Source organism: Haliotis rufescens, unplaced genomic scaffold (genome assembly GCF_023055435.1).
Source record: "Haliotis rufescens isolate VD_foot unplaced genomic scaffold, xgHalRufe1.0.p SCAF_52, whole genome shotgun sequence".
Taxonomy (NCBI): Eukaryota; Metazoa; Mollusca; class Gastropoda; order Lepetellida; family Haliotidae; genus Haliotis; species Haliotis rufescens.
Window position 1 is genome coordinate 2,401,187 of NW_025964246.1, and position 19,205 is coordinate 2,420,391.

General features: G+C 41.5%; 1 protein-coding gene across 6 annotated transcripts in view; it reads right to left on the minus strand.

Annotated features, from left to right (window-relative positions):
• Positions 1–19,205, minus strand: part of LOC124152132 (FERM, ARHGEF and pleckstrin domain-containing protein 2-like) — a 157,741-nt gene that overhangs the window by 102,090 nt on the left and 36,446 nt on the right. For all 6 annotated transcript variants that reach the window (XM_048384911.1, XM_048384910.1, XM_048384909.1 and 3 more), the window contains exon 2: positions 12,052–12,155. The gene's annotated coding sequence lies outside the window, so the exon portion shown is untranslated. The remainder of the gene's footprint in view (positions 1–12,051; positions 12,156–19,205) is intronic.

Below are 19,205 nucleotides of genomic sequence, written 5' to 3' on the forward strand. Positions count from 1 at the left end.
CCATGATATTCAACACTATTCCATGATTTTCCACACAACTCCATGTTATTCAACACTATTCCATGTTATTCCACGATATTCCACACTATTTTTCATAATTGACATTTATTTCCCCCCACCCTGCTGGCAGTCCAGGGTGTGACTATATCCCCAGTACATGGCGGCATATGGATCAGGTGGTATATAAATACCAATGACTCGGTTGATTGTGTCATCATAACCCTGAAAGTGCGGGACGTTGCTCATAATATCAATCACAAGGACCAGACTTGGTTATTCACATGCTCATTAGCTGGAATATTGATGAGTGCAGCATTTAACAACAAACAAATAACCCAAATTATTCCACACAACATGCAAGGAAAATCATCATAGAAAAATAAAATAATACATTTCACCTAAATATAATTATAACTAGGTATTAGGAAATAAACCTACTGCGTTTTGAAATTTGATGCAGTCCCACTGTAGAGTAGATACCTCTTATTTTAATTTGGAACCGAGCGTTTGAATAATGATTCTTTTTCTGAAAAATAAGAGTCTTAGAAATTAAGCTGTCTTCGGTCCTTGACTTTTTCTGCTTTAGTATTTGAATCTCGGGACCTCTATATCTTCAGACATTGCTGTCAACGGTAATGATAAACACAGAGTCCAAATGTCATACCGCCACCATCAGCCACAGTGAACAACTGCTGGCACAGCCCTCATCACCAACCTTGACCTTCCCATAGCAGTCATAATCTTTGACCTCTGTCTGCATTCTGAGAAAGAACGTAGCCTGTCACTTTCAGTTGTTTCTGTAACTAACCAATCGTTTCTGTAACTAACCAATCGTTACATCATATTCCAGAGTTATATCACAACCGTCATCGGAACACGTGTCTTACATCTCATATTCTGCTAGCGCCCCCTGGTGACGAAGTGGGCAGACACTCACAGGTCAAGTGTACTCGCATGACATTGTCTAGGTCAGACACAAACACAAACATTTCACAAACCCCCGTCGAATGTTTTCCCGTATTTTCTTCCTCTATTTATCCACAAAGCTGAGCAGCTTGCAAGAGGAAAAACTATGTCTAAAACAGTTTCTTAGACTTGCACAAGTCTCTAAGGCATTATTGATCAGTTTAAATCAAAAGTTCTAGATTATCTAAATCATAAAAACAAGTTGTTCCATAAGCAATGATAAGAGACTGAAGTCTGTACTGTCCACATATCTAGACTTGCCTATTAGGAGGATAGAATTACCACACCTCCATGGATTCTTCTGTCAGCATGGTCAGTACAGCCGTGGAGCAAGGCTAACAGTTTCTAGACACTATACCATGTATACTCGGAGATCCAGGGGCACTGACAATTTCCTACAGGATGTTACACAATTTTCACGATGGTGTACTGAGAAACCTTGATCTGATACATAGAAACAATCAATTTGTCGATGTACGTTGTTCAGTATAACAAAATCAGATAAGGCAAGTTGTTCATTCACATTCCATTCAACACATCAGCACAGGGAGCATGGAGCAGAAAATTGATCACCAAATTATACACATGAACACTCGTTCGTTCATTTGTTTGTTCATTTGTTTGTTCATGAGTATGGTTTTACACTGCTTTTAGCAATATTCCAGCAATATCACGGCGGGGGACACCAGAAATGGGCTTCACACATTGTACCCATGTCGGGAATCGAACCTGTGTCTTTGGTGTGACGAGTGAACGCTTTAACCACTAGGCTACCTGACCACCCTGGGGACAGAAGAAATGGGCTTGACACATTGTACCTATTTTGGGAATCAAACCCGTGCTTTCAGCGTAACAAAAGAACGATGAGTGAGTTGGGTTTAACGCCGCTTTTAACAGTTTTCCAGTTATATCACAGCGTGTAAGCTTAATGTGGGAGGAAAGCCCGAAGTGATGCAGGTCTTAGACATTTACCCCTTCGATGAAGCCCAAGAGCACAGGTATGGTGCTGACAAACCTAGAAACATAATCGGGGCGAACCGGGATTCGAAACCACAATCATAGGTTTCTGGCGTGCCCAAGGGACGCAACTCTGCACAGCGAATCGCGGCGCCTTAGACGACTAGGCAACCAGTGCCCCCTAGACAAAGGTAGACAGAATGGACCTAAATATATACTTATAATGACTTAGACCACTGGGACACTCCTGCCCATGTTTAAAAGGATGAACATGACAAACTGAATAATAAAATACCTCACATATGCCACGGATGTCTCAAAACATCCACAAAGGTGAGGTGAAATTGGGTTTAACGTCCCGTTCAAGATTATTGCATGTCTTTGCATGTGGCTGCTTGTACTAGTCCGGACTTAAGCCAAGTTTATGGTGCTAGACCACTGAGATACCATGCCACAGTTTAACATGAATTCCCCACTCAGACACAATATACTGAGTCCGAGCTGACCAGTCCTTGTTTCAGCCCATTAATGCTGAGTGTCAGGCAGGGTAACAACAAGAACCATCTTTAACGTCTTTTGTTATGATGCGGCCGGGAATCTAACCCCGGACCTTCCGTTCTCCAGGCAAACGCTCTACCACTAAACCACGGAGGCAGTCAAATCCACAAAGCATAGATTTTCATATACTTATAAATCCAAATATAAACTTATGTGCCAAATTTAATTCACCTCGTGAATGCCCATGGCGCTACGTTATTATTACCCCGGTCAATAGATCAGTGTGCACTCAATTTTCATTCTCAGCTCCCTGGGGAGTATACAGGTATTCATAAAGACTAACCAATCACCCAATCATGAGACTATCAACCAGAAAGTCATTGAAGAAACTGTTCGAGTACTAGGGCAAATTAGACAGCAGTAATTAAACTCCACACATAAGAACATTGAATATAATCTACCTCTGGAGTTATCTCAGTGAACGCAAAGCCCGGAAATGAGTTAATTCAAAGCAATACTAAAACCAGCACAGAAAGCCTCCAAGCAGGGCCTGGCTAGCAGGCTTACATCTCAGTAATTCACACACACCAGCACACTCATGTCATTGGGAGCAATTCAACAAGATCTCTATCACCGGAAAAATCAAATATCCTAATTGAGATGACATATCGCGGCATAGGGCAAAGGTCTGAGGTCAGGGACAATACAGTGTGAACAAGTGTCCACTTTCAACACAATTACCCTCTTGTGAGTTGTTAGGACTAATTATCAAGTGCCCCTTGCACCAATTGCTGGCTTGGGCTTCTTGCATTAAGAGCCTGATATTTGACTGAAATAGTGGCACAGTGCAGCTGATAAAGTGCCATGGATATCTGTTGCTTGGCGCCACACTCGACAATATTCCAGTCATGTGATGGAAACCTGTCAACAATCAAGTTGGTTGTTGGTTGGTTTGATGTTTAACGCTGCACTCAGCAATATTCCACCTATATGACGGCGGTCTGTAAATAATCGAGTCTGGACCAGACAATCCAGTGATTGACATCATGAGCATCGATCCACGCAATTTGGATCAATGACATGCATCAACCAAGTCAGCGAGCCTGACCCCCCGATCCCGTTAGTCGCCTCTTACGACAAGCACAGTCACCTTTTACGGCAAGTCAACAATCAAGCCTGGATGAGAAAATCCAGTGATTGAAAGCATGACCAACGTCCCTGCAATGACACAAAGTCACTAGCTGCCCAATCCGTTGAGTCTCCTAATGCAGAGCTAAAAATAAGCTGCATATTTGCATAAAATACCTCCCAAAACTATTCAAAACCCAATTACTTTCAATTAACTTGCTTACAAAATGTATGCAAAAAACGAAAAACTCAATTGTTTGAAAACAGCACCCGTAAATACCCAGTGAAGCTTTTTCAGCATGCGTACAACAGAGCTAATTTCCGAAACACAATTACGAGCCAATTAACTTTCCGAGTCAAGCCTATATATTTAATACAGTTATATACATCTAAAACATTATTTCTTTTTTTTTTTAAATCTTAAAATGTTTACTCATTTTGGGGAAAACCCAATAGAATGATGAATAGATGAGTGAAAAAACATTGGTTACCCAATGAAAAATGTAATAACCCAATTCAAACAGAAACCTTCGATTAAAGACACCATTGCTCAAAAAGTTGTCTGGAGCTCTGTAATGCATAGGTTGCCCGTGAGACCTATTCCGCCCTGGTATTCCCACGGATTACTGAGGTGTCGAACAACAAGAAGAAGAAGAAGATATGTAACACTTCCCATACTAATCTGTCATGCTTGATGTAACTGAAATACCGACATATACCTACCTATTTCACTTAGTGATTGTGAATTCCAGAAACAAGTAAAACTTTACAAAAAATGAGCAGGGCTCAGTAATACCCCCAACTTCAATTCAAAACATTGAAAAAATAAATTCATAAAAAAAATTAAAAATTAATAAAAACAATTATTTTTTTGACTGCACCCCTCCATATGACACATATTATATGTACTAAGTTTGAGATGAATCCACTGAATAGTTTAAGAGAAATCGTGCGGACAAAGTTTTTGGACGGTCAGACGGACGGAACCATGGTATAACTGTATGCCCTGACCTAAAAGGTCGGGGGTATAAATATTCAGTAATCTCTCTTGAACAAGTTGCAAAAACATCATAAACAATAGACAACTAATATTATAAGCCATTGTTTTAGCATAGAAGTAAAATAATTGTAGTTTAGGTGGACTTGAAATCTCTGTTGAACCAATACAAGATACATCTTGGGAGGCAAGTAAATTTATAGTACCATCCAATTTCATTGAAATAACAACATCTTCATTTCTATTTATATTATGCAATATGAGTGAGTGAGTTGGGTTTAACGCCACTTTTAACAGTATTCCAGTTATATTGCAACGTGTCAGCTTTACACGCTTAATGTGGGAGGAAAGTCCGAAGTGATGCAGGCCTCAGACATAAACCCACGAGCACGGGTATGGTGCTGACAAACCTAGAAACATAATCAGGGCCAACCGGGTTTTGAACCCACAATCATAGGTTTCTGCCGAGTCCAAGGGACGCAACTCTGCACAGCGAATCGCGGCACCTTAGACGACTGGGCCACCCGTGCTCCCTTATGCAAAATGAATATCTATTTTAAGCATGCTTTTTATTCTGCAATTCCTTGTTCATTTCGGTAGAGGGAAACTAATAAAGCCTTGGCAACCGTCTCAGTATCACCAGTACAAACTGTTTTAATGTTCTATTTCAAGCATGGATGCCAAGCAATATTGCAGAGCATGTTTGGAATTCCTAATCAATATTGTTTAAGGACTGGACAACATTTCTCTGAAATCAGCTGTAATATGTTCCTGGTCTGTGAAACATTGACATGATAAAAGACAGTTTATTTGCAACAACATGGACAAGAACTGTTTTTATCACCCCTAAAGGACACAATCCTGTGGATTGCTGAATTTCTTGAAACAAATCAATGAGCAGAATTTGGTTACATTTGTGTGATCAAGCATTATCCTGATAAAATATGGGATTCCAACCCATGTCTAGCAGATCCTGGCATGGCCAAGGGAAGCAACTCTTTGTAGTAAATTGTGGATGGATTTTCCTTGCTCTCCTGTAGCAGAGAAAGAAACGACATGAGACATTGTGTGTGCTCAGTGATGCACCAGGCAGGGAAACAAGTAATATCTCACAGGCAGAAAGAATAAAAGACATGCTGAAACATTGTGTTATGGGATGTGATGATGCACGACAACATCAATCTCAGTAACACAATAGATGCTTCATGCTTTATAAAAAAAGTGTTTCAGAATGAGTGAGTGAGTTTGGTCTAACACTGCTTTTAACAGCATTACAGCTATATCGCGGCGTGTCAGCTTAATGTGGGAGGAAAGCCTGAAGTGATGCAGGTCTTGGACGTTTACCACTTTGGTGAAACCAACGAGCACGGGTATGGTGCTGACAAACCTAGACACAATCAGGGTGAACCAGGACTTGAAATTAGGATCATAGGGTGCTGGTGTTCCCAAGGGATGCAACTCTGCACAGCAAATAACTAGAATCGTAGAAAGAAGAACACTTCTGTGAATAATTTTTTATCATCTTATTTTAACCATTGAACAATATTTTGATCATTTTATTTAATCATTGAATAACTTTTTATCATTTTGTTTCAATTGATCAATTAACTAGAAAGGAAATTCTGCAAACACTCGGGCACGCTGGAGGAGATGTCACACCATGGCAACTGATCAGCTGATCAAAACATTTTGCGAGACAATACGTGTACAAGACGACAATATCCAGGTGACGGCCACCATTGATCATGGGCGTCTGTCTACATGTGACAATGTTTGTCATATAAAAAATGAACAAATTATCAAACTTGTTTCAAAGCATTTCAAATTGGCTGTGAGTTACTGACATTATAGATCAGTAACTGAGAAGTTGAAAACATCAGTCAGCCTTAGACATTTGTAGACAGCAGGTCTCTAAGGAGTGAGTGAGTGAGTGGTTTAAAGTAGGGCTGGGACGAGTCCAAATTTACTACCCGGGTACCCACCACCTTATTACCTGACCCTACCCGGGTACCCTCCACCCTATTACCCGACCCTACCCGCTGTAGATATCTAGAGATAGGTACAAACTGTCCGATATGGAAAAGTTTGACCATAGCCCTGGCAAAATGTATTTAGATACACGTGTAAAACAATCTGGTCATGCATACACTGAAGTTGTATCTTTATTCAAACATATAAAAGTCAAAAGGAATGGGCGCATTGTCAGAAAGAAATGGGAACATTAGTGACTTATAGCGTAACCATAGAGTTTTTGATAATGTTTGTCATTAAACAATATATCACGTGACTAACTACGGGTCGGGGTAGTCCTGTGGGTACTAGTCAGGACCCACCCGACCCGAGTACCCCAGTACCCCAGTACCCGAGCTACCCATCCCAGCCTTAGTTAAAGCCCCCTTGAACAGTTTGGATAGGATGTACAAAGCCAAGGTCAACATATTCAGAAATTCAGCTTTTTAAAGTTTTGTTTGTTTGTTGTTTAACGCTGCACTCTGCAATATTCCACCTATATGGAGGCGGTCTGTATATAATCGAGTCTGGACCAGACAATCCAGTGATTGACATCATGAGCATCGATCCACTCAATTTCAGCGCAAGGTAGAAATTAAGCATTGTTCTGGAAGCCATTTGGATTTGATTTTATAGTTTGCAGATATATATTTCCAAACAAGACAACGTTATTTCTGTTTCTATTCAACATCCAGTCCTTAAAGGTCCTCTCGACAATTTCCTGAGTGTGAAGGAGGCTTATTATGTTGACTATGGTAATTACTATGTTAATATGCAGACAGATATCATGTCCGTATACAACATCCGTATACAACATCCGTATAACATAGTTCACACATCTGGGCCAGGATATTACACGCATATATGCTATTGTATACAACATCCGTATCACATAGTCCACACTTCAGCCAGGATTTAACTCATCGTTCAGGATCAATTGCATCCTAACTACCGGTACATTATTGCTGGTCTAAAAGGTATGCACTGACAGTTGATGTTTCATCAATTCAAAACTTTATCCTTAAGTTCACTCGGAGAAAACTAACATCTATAAGCCAGTTCACCCCTCCAAGTACCATCTATAAGCCAGATCGGCCCTCCAAGTACCATCTATAAGCCACATCACCCCTCGAAGTACCATCTATAAGCCACATCACCCCTCCAAGTACCATCTATAAGCCAGTTCACCCCTCCAAGTACCATCTATAAGCCACATCACCCCTCCAAGTACCATCTATAAGCCACATCACCCCTCCAAGTACCATCTATAAGCCAGTTCACCCCTCCAAGTACCATCTATAAGCCAGTTCACCCCTCCAAGTACCATCTATAAGCCAGTTCACCCCTCCAAGTACCATCTATAAGCCACATCACCCCTCCAAGTACCATCTATAAGCCAGTTCACCCCTCCAAGTACCATCTATAAGCCAGTTTACCCCTCCCAATACCATCTATAAGCCAGTTCACCCCTCCAAGTACCATCTATAAGCCACATCACCCCTCCAAGTACCATCCATAAGCCAGTTTACCCCTCCAAGTACCATCTATAAGCCACATCACCCCTCCAAGTACCATCTATAAGCCAGATCACCCCTCCAAGTACCATCTATAAGCCAGTTCACCCCTCCAAGTACCATCTATAAGCCACATCACCCCTCCAAGTACCATCTATAAGCCACATCACCCCTCCAAGTACCATCTATAAGCCACATCACCCCTCCAAGTACTATCTATAAGCCAGATCACCCCTCCAAGTACCATCTATAAGCCAGTTGACCCATCCAAGTACTATCTATAAGCCAGTTCACCCCTCCAAGTACCATCTATAAGCCGCATCACCCCTCCAAGTACCATCTATAAGCCACATCACCCTCCCAATACCATCCATAAGCCAGATCACCCTCCCAATACCATCCATAAGCCAGATCACCCCTCCAAGTACCATCTATAAGCCAGATCACCCTCCCAATACCATCTATAAGCCACATCACCCCTCCAAGTACCATCTATAAGCCACATCACCCCTCCAAGTACCATCTATAAGCCACATCACCCCTCCAAGTACCATCTATAAGCCAGTTTACCCCTCGAAGTACAATCTATAAGCCATTTTACCCCTCCAAGTACCATCTATAAGCCACATCACCCCTCCAAGTACCATCTATAAGCCAGATCACCCCTCCAAGTACCATCTATAAGCCACATCACCCCTCGAAGTACTATCTATAAGCCAGTTCACCCCTCCAAGTACCATCTATAAGCCAGATCGGCCCTCCAAGTACCATCTATAAGCCAGTTCACCCCTCCAAGTACCATCTATGAGCCACATCACCCCTCCAAGTACCATCTATAAGCCAGATCACCCCTCCAAGTACTATCTATAAGCCATATCGCCCCTCCAAGTACCATCTATAAGCCAGATCACCCCTCCAAGTACCATCTATAAGCCACATCACCCCTCCAAGTACCATCTATAAGCCAGTTCACCCCTCCAAGTACCATCTATAAGCCAGATCACCCCTCCAAGTACCATCTATAAGCCACATCACCCCTCCAAGTACCATCTATAAGCCAGTTCATCCCTCCAAGTACCATCTATAAGCCAGATCACCCCTCCAAGTACTATCTATAAGCCACATCGCCCCTCCAAGTACCATCTATAAGCCACATCACCCCTCCAAGTACCATCTATAAGCCACATCACCCCTCCAAGTACCATCTATAAGCCAGTTCACCCCTCCAAGTACCATCTATAAGCCAGATCACCCCTCCAAGTACTATCTATAAGCCACATCGCCCCTCCAAGTACCATCTATAAGCCAGTTCACCCCTCCAAGTACCATCTATAAGCCAGATCACCCCTCCAAGTACTATCTATAAGCCACATCGCCCCTCCAAGTACCATCTATAAGCCACATCACCCCTCCAAGTACCATATATAAGCCAGATCACCCTCCAAGTACCATCTATAAGCCAGTTCATCCCTCCAAGTACCATCTATAAGCCACATCACCCCTCCAAGTACCATCTGTAAGCCACATCACCCCTCCAAGTACCATCTGTAAGCCAGTTCACCCCTCAAAGTACCATCTATAAGCCAGTTCACCCCTCCAAGTACCATCTATAAGCCAGTTCACCCCTCCAAGTACTACATATAACAGCCATGTCATGGTCATGAGATTGTCTCCGATCCACACCAAGTACCCATTATACCCATATAATCCACATAATCTGTCATTTGAGCATATAGCAGGATACTCACATGTTAATGGCCTATCTTCTCAAAATCTTTGTCATCAACAACCGTTAATGTGAATCATTTTCAAACTGAACAACAACAACAACAAAAACACCTGGGAACTGCCCTTTAAATACTTCCCCAAGGCATTAATGTGAATAGGACATGAAACTATCGCCCAGTGAACTACCCACAAGCATTTCCCAGGCTAATAAATACTTCAAATGTCACACCATACTGAAACCAAACTAGAGAAGACTTCCTTCTTTTCCACACTGAACCAGAATAAAATATCTGGGGTTGCAAAATTTTACATACTTTTTTTATTTTTTTAATGTCACAAGAAATAAAGAAGAAACATAATATTTGTTATGCATCTGAAAATAATTTTTTTTATAGTCTTCAAACCAAAAATAACGATGTCCATGTAATCCCAGCCCGAGAATAACACAGTGAAAGTACTTCACCTGAACTTTCAGTCAATCAAATGTTTCAGCTTTCAATTTTTTACATATTTTATTTGACTTTTATTGGCATCAGGACGGGGAAAAAACAACCATGAAAAAGGCCTGTTTTTCAGGAAGAAATTTCCCACACCTGCTCTTTATTTTTCTTTCCCTTGCCAGTTGTCGGGACCCACATGTGATAACACACCTAATGAGGAACCAGGTTGTAGATACCATTCTCCACATGACTGCTTACACCTGAGCTGCAGTCAGTGGGCTGTCAGCTGAACTTCAAACAACAATGTTTGGCTTTCACACACTGTCTTTAATTCAACATACAGCATGTGTTGGAAAACATTATCTTCCAAGCATGAACCGTGCATGGTACTAGGCAAATAAGCAAAGCACATCTGCCCTGCAGTGCACCGATGGTTTAGGTTGCTGCTACTTTCAACACAACTAGTCTTATGTCAATGAGTAGACCCTAACTGAAAATTTCTTTGGAATTATCTTTGCAATATTTGTACACTTAGTGGATGTTATTCACAAACCTTCCACAGGTGCATTTTGAAAAAAACCTTCCTTTTTAGTTTGCAAGGGTTCATGGCATTGTTCAAACAGATGTTACAAATTGCCATGTAAATAAGCTCCATTTTGTCAGTTTTGTTTCTAAGATATTCCAAAAATACGGATCCTGCTACATCATATTTACAACAGGCACCATTACACCACTCTGTGGGAGGTGAGGTGAGGTGAAATGGGGTTTAACGTTGCATCCAAGATTATTACACTTATAAAGCGGCGTGCATGTACGTGTGTGTGTTTGTGTGGCTGCTTGTACTAGTCCGGACTGATGCCGATTTATAGTGCTAGCTCCCTGAGATACCATGCCGCAGTTTAACATGAATACCCCACTCAGACACAGTATACTGACTCCGAGCCGACCAGTCCTTGTTTTAGCCCCTTAATGCAGAGCGTCAGACTTGGTAACAACAAGTACCATCTTTTAACGTCTTTTGGTATGACGCGGTCGGGGATCGAACCCCGGACCTTCCGCTCTCCGGGCGGACGCTCTACCACTAGACCACGGAAGCTGACACTCTGTGGGAAAATACACTTGTGTTATGAGTGAGGGAGTGCTCATAACTTGTAAGTCATTTTTAGCAGCTGAGATAGTGTCAGAAGGCAACAGTGGAGTTCGTCTTCTGAATGTGGAGAAAATAACAAAGACATCGCCGTGATGACTTAACACCTGATCCAGCTAACAACTGTATCACTGAAGTTTGTTTGTAGTTAACGCTACACTCAGCAATATTCCAGCTATATGACGGAGACGCCATTTGGATACAATGACATGGAACTACCCAGTCATTGAGTCTGACCACCCGATCCAATTAGTTGCCTCAGCATGGGTTGCTGATGACCTATTCTAACCTGGATCTTCACGGGGGAGAAGCGTGGGTTGCTGAAGACCTATTCTACCCCGGATTTTCACGGGGGACAAGCATTGGTTGCTGAAGACCTATTCTAACCCGGATCTTCATGGTGGACAAGCATGGGTTGCTGAAGACCTCCACTAGACCATGGAGGCAGTGTACATCATCATAAACAATATATGACATTAATAGTGTCAATATTAAAGGGGCTTCACCTTAAACATAAAATAATTAACATGTCACACATCATCACAAATAAACAAGACATGATCCACAAACAGCAAAATGATCTGAAAAGTACAAACGTACACCAAAATATCAATTGTGGTTATGTCACATGACTGCCATGTGACACATCACATGACCAATATTCACCTTTAGTTGACCCCTCGATCCAGTGTAACTAAAGCAAGTAATCCAATCCACCTCGGCTACATCGACAGCGTTCAGTGGCTGCTATATCCTCCCCAACATGGAACCTGAAACCAGAGAGACACATCAGCACAATCCCAGATTAACAAACACAATACTATGAATATTAGTTGTCAGGCTATTGTAACGTAGGGTGAATACGGAACAATAGAGCCGAGCAATATGGAGGATATCAGCTTCGTACATCCCTTCTAATGACCGGCTGCTTTGATTATCAACACAACTGTATAAAGATTGCTTGTCAGGCCATTGTAGCATGCTGGCATATTGTAGACTAATACATGCCTAAGTAATGCCTCTTACACAGGTTAAGTAGTCATTAAATATACACCTTGTCACTACTGGCCAAACACGTGGTCAACATTCCGTTGGGTCCAATCAATATGTTTCTTCTTTTAACAACTGCAGGTCATTAATACTGATTTAAAATAGTCCTTCTGTTATTGCAGATTAGCAGGGACTGTCTGTGCAAGCTCTCTTGTATCAAAGATATGCTACTCAGGATACGCAAGAATCGTTGCTAAATGCAATTCAAGAAAAAAGAGCAAAATGGCTAAAGTTCAGGGCGCGAAAAGTTGGTTGAAAACCAGAAAAACACATTTTACTATTTTGGGGGCCTACATCTGTAGGTACTTCTCGTGGGTTCAGTGAAGCAATGGAACAGAATGACCGCAGGCAATGCCAATCACTGACTCAACAACGCCTGCCAGTGTGCAGAATCGAACCAAAGTCTTGTGCACGATAATCATACACTTGAACCACTTGACTTTCAAGCACTTTAATTCAAACTGGAAGTGCTCCTCTAAGACAACCAATCACTACGCAAGTAGCTTGACATAATGCACCTTTATTCCACATCACGTGTCTGGCAACTTGGAAATGCGTTAACACGACACTTCACTTAATATAACAGCGTTATTGAATATGGCCTTGATATCAGACCTCCGCACAACGTGTGTGTGGTTGGTTGGTCGTGTGGTTGGTTGGTGTGTATTATCAACAATGAAACACAAACGGTCAGATATCAGTAAAATTTTAGAAAATTTTTAATTTTATTTCAGAACTTTGCTAATGTTATTCCTGAGTGTTTTCATCTTGGCCAATACTGAAGCACATGTAGGCAAGTGACTTTGTTTGAAATGTGCCTTTGTTCACCCAGCAGTGAATGGGTACCAAGTAGGATAAGATTGTAACAAGACTGTTTACCTTCTAGCGCCCGAAGGCAGCTTGGGTTTTATACTCCCCATGGAGATGAGGTGAGGTGAAATGGGGTTTAACGTCGTGTCCAAGATTATTGCACTTTTATAGCGACGTGCATGCACATTTGTGTGTGTGGCTTCTTGTACTAGTCCGGACTGATGCCGATTTATAGTGCTAGCTCACTGAGATACCATGCCGCAGTTTAACATGAATACCCAACTCAGACACAGTATACTGACTCCGAGCCGACCAGTCCTTGTTGTTTGCCCCTTAATGCCGAGCGCCAGACAGGGTAACAACAAGTACCATCTTTTAACGTCTTTTGGTGTGACGTGGCCTGGGATCAGTTTCTCAGCTCTAGCAGCCTAAACTCATCCCCTTCTCAGCTCTAGCTGCCTATACTCATCCCCTTCTCAACTCTAGCTGCCTATACTCAGCCCCTTCTCAGCTCTAGCTGCCTATACTCATCCCCTTTTCAGCTCTAGCAGCCTATACTCATCCCCTTCTCAGCTCTAGCAGCCTATTCTCATACCCTGGACTTTTATAGTCAGTTAACTCCCTTGCCTCGGGAAGATGACTCATCCCCCTCTCAGCTAAAAGATTCCTTTAAGTCTCATGGGTTCCCTTGTAGAACATGTATATGTAATCATATACAGTCAAGTCCCGTTAATCCGACATGGTTGGTTGCAGATGAATATGTCCTTAGCGAGAACTTGTATCTGATTTTAATGAGATTGAGGTATTCTAAGCATGTGATTAAATGTCATTAATCCAGTTATGTTTATTCAAAACATTAATTGTTTATTGTTAGGCAAGTTTGTCTTTGGAGCCGTTGTAATATGCAGCTACTAGCCGACTCGTCTCGCACCAAACACGGGCTGTGTACTCTTGGGCATCATAATGCAGCGGTGTGTACTCGCGGGCAGTACGCTGATCACTGCGTTGGATTAACGAGACTGATTAATAAGTGATTTTGGAAATTCATTGCAAATTAGGTGTGTCGGAGTCGGAGTGCGAGACTGTCAGATTAACGGATCTAAATAGCACTGATTTAATCGGTTCCCATCATTAGTGTCGGATAAAGCCAATTGTCGGATTAATAAAACTTGACTTACGTAACTTTATTTTGGGGACTATTTGTCAGTCTAATGAAGTGAGTGGGAGAGTGAGTGAGTGGGAGAGTGGGAGAGTGAGAGAGAGAGTGAGTGGGAGAGTGGGTGAGTGGGAGAGTGAGTGAGTGGGAGAGTGGGTGAGTGGGAGAGTGAGTGAGTGGGAGAGTGGGAGAGTGAGTTAGCGGGTGGTGAGCTAGTTATTGTATTAAGCGTTATCATGAACCCAAGCAATCCGTTTCATACATTATCCAATGTCTGTAATCAAAGCCCAGTGGTGTTTAGGGTGTCCCGCCAAGGACAGCATGGGCTCACACAATGTACCCAGCGCACAAGTCAAGTCATCCTGACACAAACTGCAGCACTCAATACAAAATATTTCTCTAACATGTCGAAAGAGCAAGTCACAATCTAATAACTCGGGATACACCAAAGTGACCTTCACCTTGTACTGTTGGCCGTCAGCCGGAAGCCGGAAGCAGGGATCAATATCGAGTGGTTATCATCAGATAATATGTCCATCAGTTTGTAAGTTATTGCACTAAATTGGTTGCAGCTGATGAAAGCAGAAATATGACCTTCTTCCATTTCAATTCTCTGTGCAGGCAAATTTATCCCTGAATGGATCGAATTGTACGCCTACATCAGCCAACGCATCAGGATATGCTTGCTTGTTATCGGTTTGTGAATGAAATGAAATTGAATTTACAGCCATTTTGTTCACCTGTTCACACCATCCTCTGAGTATAAGAAATTAATTTACAGTAAATTAACATGAACCCTACCATTTTGCTACATGTGTGTTTGTTTGTTTGTTTGTTTTTACTGCCACTCACAGCAATATTCCAGCTACATGACAGCCGTCTGTAAATAAGTCTGGACTGACAATCCAGTGATCGATGTCATGAGCATCGATCCACGCAATTGGGATACGATGACATGCATCAACCAAGTCAGCGAGTCTGACCACCAGATCCCATTAGCTGCCCCTTTACGACAAGCATAGTCGCCTGTTACGACAAGCATGAGTGGCTGAAGACTTATTCTAAATGGATCTCCAAAGGGCCAATATATGTGGATTAAGCTCGAAGTGGTCGTATACTGACAGGTTATTACTTTGATAACCTCTGTGTACAGGGTATGACTTATAACATGTTTACTTTAGTCACACATTAAGACAAGCACATAAAGATTCAGAAAACACTTGGTCAAGTTAACCCATTGAAGTTACCTGAAAGAATAATTAATAAGGCTACACTTTTTAATCTTATGTTTCACGGATTTATTCCAGCTTTGACACACAAGGTCGGTCTAAAAAAATAAAAATAAATGTCAATTATTTCTTTCTTTATAAATGAGTGAGTGTTGTTTTATGCCGCTTTTAGCAATATTCCAGCAATATCACGGCGGAGGACACCAGAAATGGGCTTCAGTCATTGTACCCATGTCGGGAATCGAACCAGGGTCTTCGGCGTGACGAGCAAACGCTTTAATCACCAGCTACCCGACCTCCCCTTCATTTATTCATAAGAGGTGAGGTGAAATTGGGTTTAACGTCGCATCCAAGATTATTGCACTTATAGAGTGACGTGCATGCACGTGTATGTGTGTGTGTGGCTGCTTGTACTAGTCCGGACTGATGCCGATTTATAGTGCTAGCTCACTGAGATACCATGCCGCAGTTTAACATGAATACACAGTATACTGACTCCGAGCCGACCAGTCCTTGTTTTAGCCTCTTAATGCCGAGCGCCAGACAGGGTAACAACAAGTACAATCTCTTAATGTCTTTTTGTATGACGCGGCCGGGGATCGAACCTCGGACCTTTGGCTCTCCGGGCGGACGCTCTACCACAAGACCACAGAGGCGTCCTTATTCATAAATAAAATATTGGGCCTTAAAGATCAATCCCGGGCCTTTGGCGTGACGAGCAAACGCCTTAACCATGAGGCCACCCAACCCCTATTGACCAATAAAGTAATGACCACATACCGATGATGGTCAGTCACACACGACATTCCCGGTATCCTTTTAAGTCATGACAAATAGGTGCCCCCTCGTCAGCAGCAGGACGTATAGCGAGGCCCCATCAACACCAACCTACGGCTGACTATTGTGTGAAGCATACTGCCACAGCTTCCACTAAATAAATCACAACAATTTGGGATAATTGGACCATAGCGTGATGAAAGCCACTTTAGTGACCACGGCGTCCCTTGAGTCAACAATGGCCCCAATGGGTAGTTTAGATCTCCTGGTTGAAATGGCAATTCCACACAAAGCTTTTCTCTTGGTATTACTAATGACCCTTAACCGTGATACCATATAATAGGAGTGATCTGATAACAGTATCTTTGAATAAGGGCCTTGTACAATTCAATGTGACTGTTGACTCAAATATTTTCAAGGATGGACACCCTTTTCCTATTTCTGATTTAGGCATGTAAGATATCCTCTGTGTGTGAGTGTGAGTGTGTGTGTGTGTGTGTGTGTGTGTGTGTGTGTGCCTATTTCTGATTTAGGCAATTAACAATCTGCTACAGTTGAGGTTAGCTATGTAACATGTGCAATTTTGAAACAATCTGGTTCAGGTGAGCTATAGACATGTAACATGCAAGTACATGTACAAATTTGTAAGACTGGTTCAGGTGAGCTACATACACATGTAAGATGTAAGTACACGTACAATTTTGTACAGAGCTCCAGATAACTTTTTGGGCAATTGAGTTTTTACTCTAGGGTTTCGATTTTAATGGGGTTATTACATTTTTCATTGGGTAACCAATATTTTTTCACTCATCTTTTCATCACCCTATTTGATTTTTCCCTAAATTAGTGACCATTTTAAGATTTGAAAACATGAAAGAATGTATTAGATGTATATAACTGTTCTAAATATATAGGCTTGACTTGGAAAGTAAATTGGCTCGTAATTGTGTTTCGGAAATTAGCTCCTTTGTACACATGCTGAAAAAGCTTCATTTGGTATTTACGCGTGCAATTTTTATACATTTGAGTTTTAAATTTAATGCATGCGTTTCTCTATGCAAATTAATTGGAAGTGATTGGGCTTTGAATATTTAAGGAGGGGGGGGGGGGGGGGGATTTTACGCAAATACGCTGCTTATCTGTAGCTCTGTTTATAACACTCTGATCCACATGAGCTACAGCAATGTAACATGCAAGAACATGAAAACAAATTTAACACTCTAGTCCAGGTGAGCTACATACTATTCCAAGTACATACATGGAGACTATTTTATTTGTTCAAAGAGCCGACACAAGACTGCAAACAATCAAACTGCAACTTCACTTTGAGCACTTCCACCTGTGATATTCTACCTCCAGATGCAAGCCCTGTACATGCTACTTTCCACAAAACACATCTCCTGTCTGGGGGATAAAACATGTTATATCCTGGCCACTACAGACATGATGCAGAACAATGGGAATTGCCCACACCACACATCTGGAGCTACTACTACTGAGATACTACTTTCCTCCAAACATGTAATATATCCCTGGGGCTGACAACAGGGAAAGGGGTTCTGGTCACATTGGCAATACCGTATTCGACGTAATAAGCGCCCAGGGCGCTCTCAAAATTAGAAATAGGGGGCTCTCATTAGAATATTATTTTGTCGAAAAAAAACAGTTGAAAGATAAATTTTGTGGTTTATGCTGACAGCCTGAATTGTTTATATAAGAGGGATATATATTTCCAGAATTTAATGGCCCATAATTAACGGTGCATATAACACTCGATTGCGTATTCTACATGAATAAATAAGTATTGTGTACATTGATCAATCGGAAAGGGTGGTAATTGGGATTGTTCACGAGCCAATATATTAGCAAATATCGCCCTGGGCGCTTATTACGTCGAATACGGTATACATCACGAGAAGGGAGGGTTTGTGTCACACACGACAGTGTATAGCCATCTCAGGAATGAATGGCATTCAGGATTTGACAAAGAGCTTTGCCGCCAAGATTCCTAACCTTACAAGAAATATGTGGGGTATAATCATGTGGAGGTAGAAAAACACTGAAAACATAAAAAGGTAATATGTATTGTTCACAGTCGGCAGGCAGCCAGCCTTGTTGTTGGGACATGTGAGATCTCTATCCATTAGCAATTACAAGAAAACATTCTTCCACAGCAAAGGGATTGCACGCATTGTTCTTAAAGAGCAATCACGGAGCTGTTTCGTGAAATGCTGAAGAGGCTTTTTTTAACAGTACTTATCACCATGATCACATCATCATGCCTTCGTAACTATATTTAGTAACAATGCTATAATAAGAACTCAAGAATTAAGCTTTTTTGGACAGATTGAGAAAAAATACCAGACAAAATGAGAAAAAGAAAGAAGTAAGTTTAATTTTACATTGCTTTCAGCAATATTGCAGCTATTTCATGGCAGGGGACACAGAAGAGTGAGAAAAATAAATATCTGAATAGTTATTTGGCTGAAATGTTAATTTCTTGTTACCATGGTTACTGATTTGCTTCTTTATTAATATGCTTAAGAGAGTAAACTTTGATAGATAGATGGAATTAAGACTTTGAAGAAATCTTTGATCATGCCAGAAAGTCATCAGTGATTTTGACACAAAAATCTGTATGTAGGTCAATGACTTGGACCCAAGAAATGTAATAAGTCAATAACAAAAGTCAGTAAGTCCAACTGGTTGAATATATATACGATCTGGTGGATGAATGTCACAAAAAGAAAAGCCCTTGACTAAGTCAATATAGCTCCTGACAGTGTTTCCCTATGACA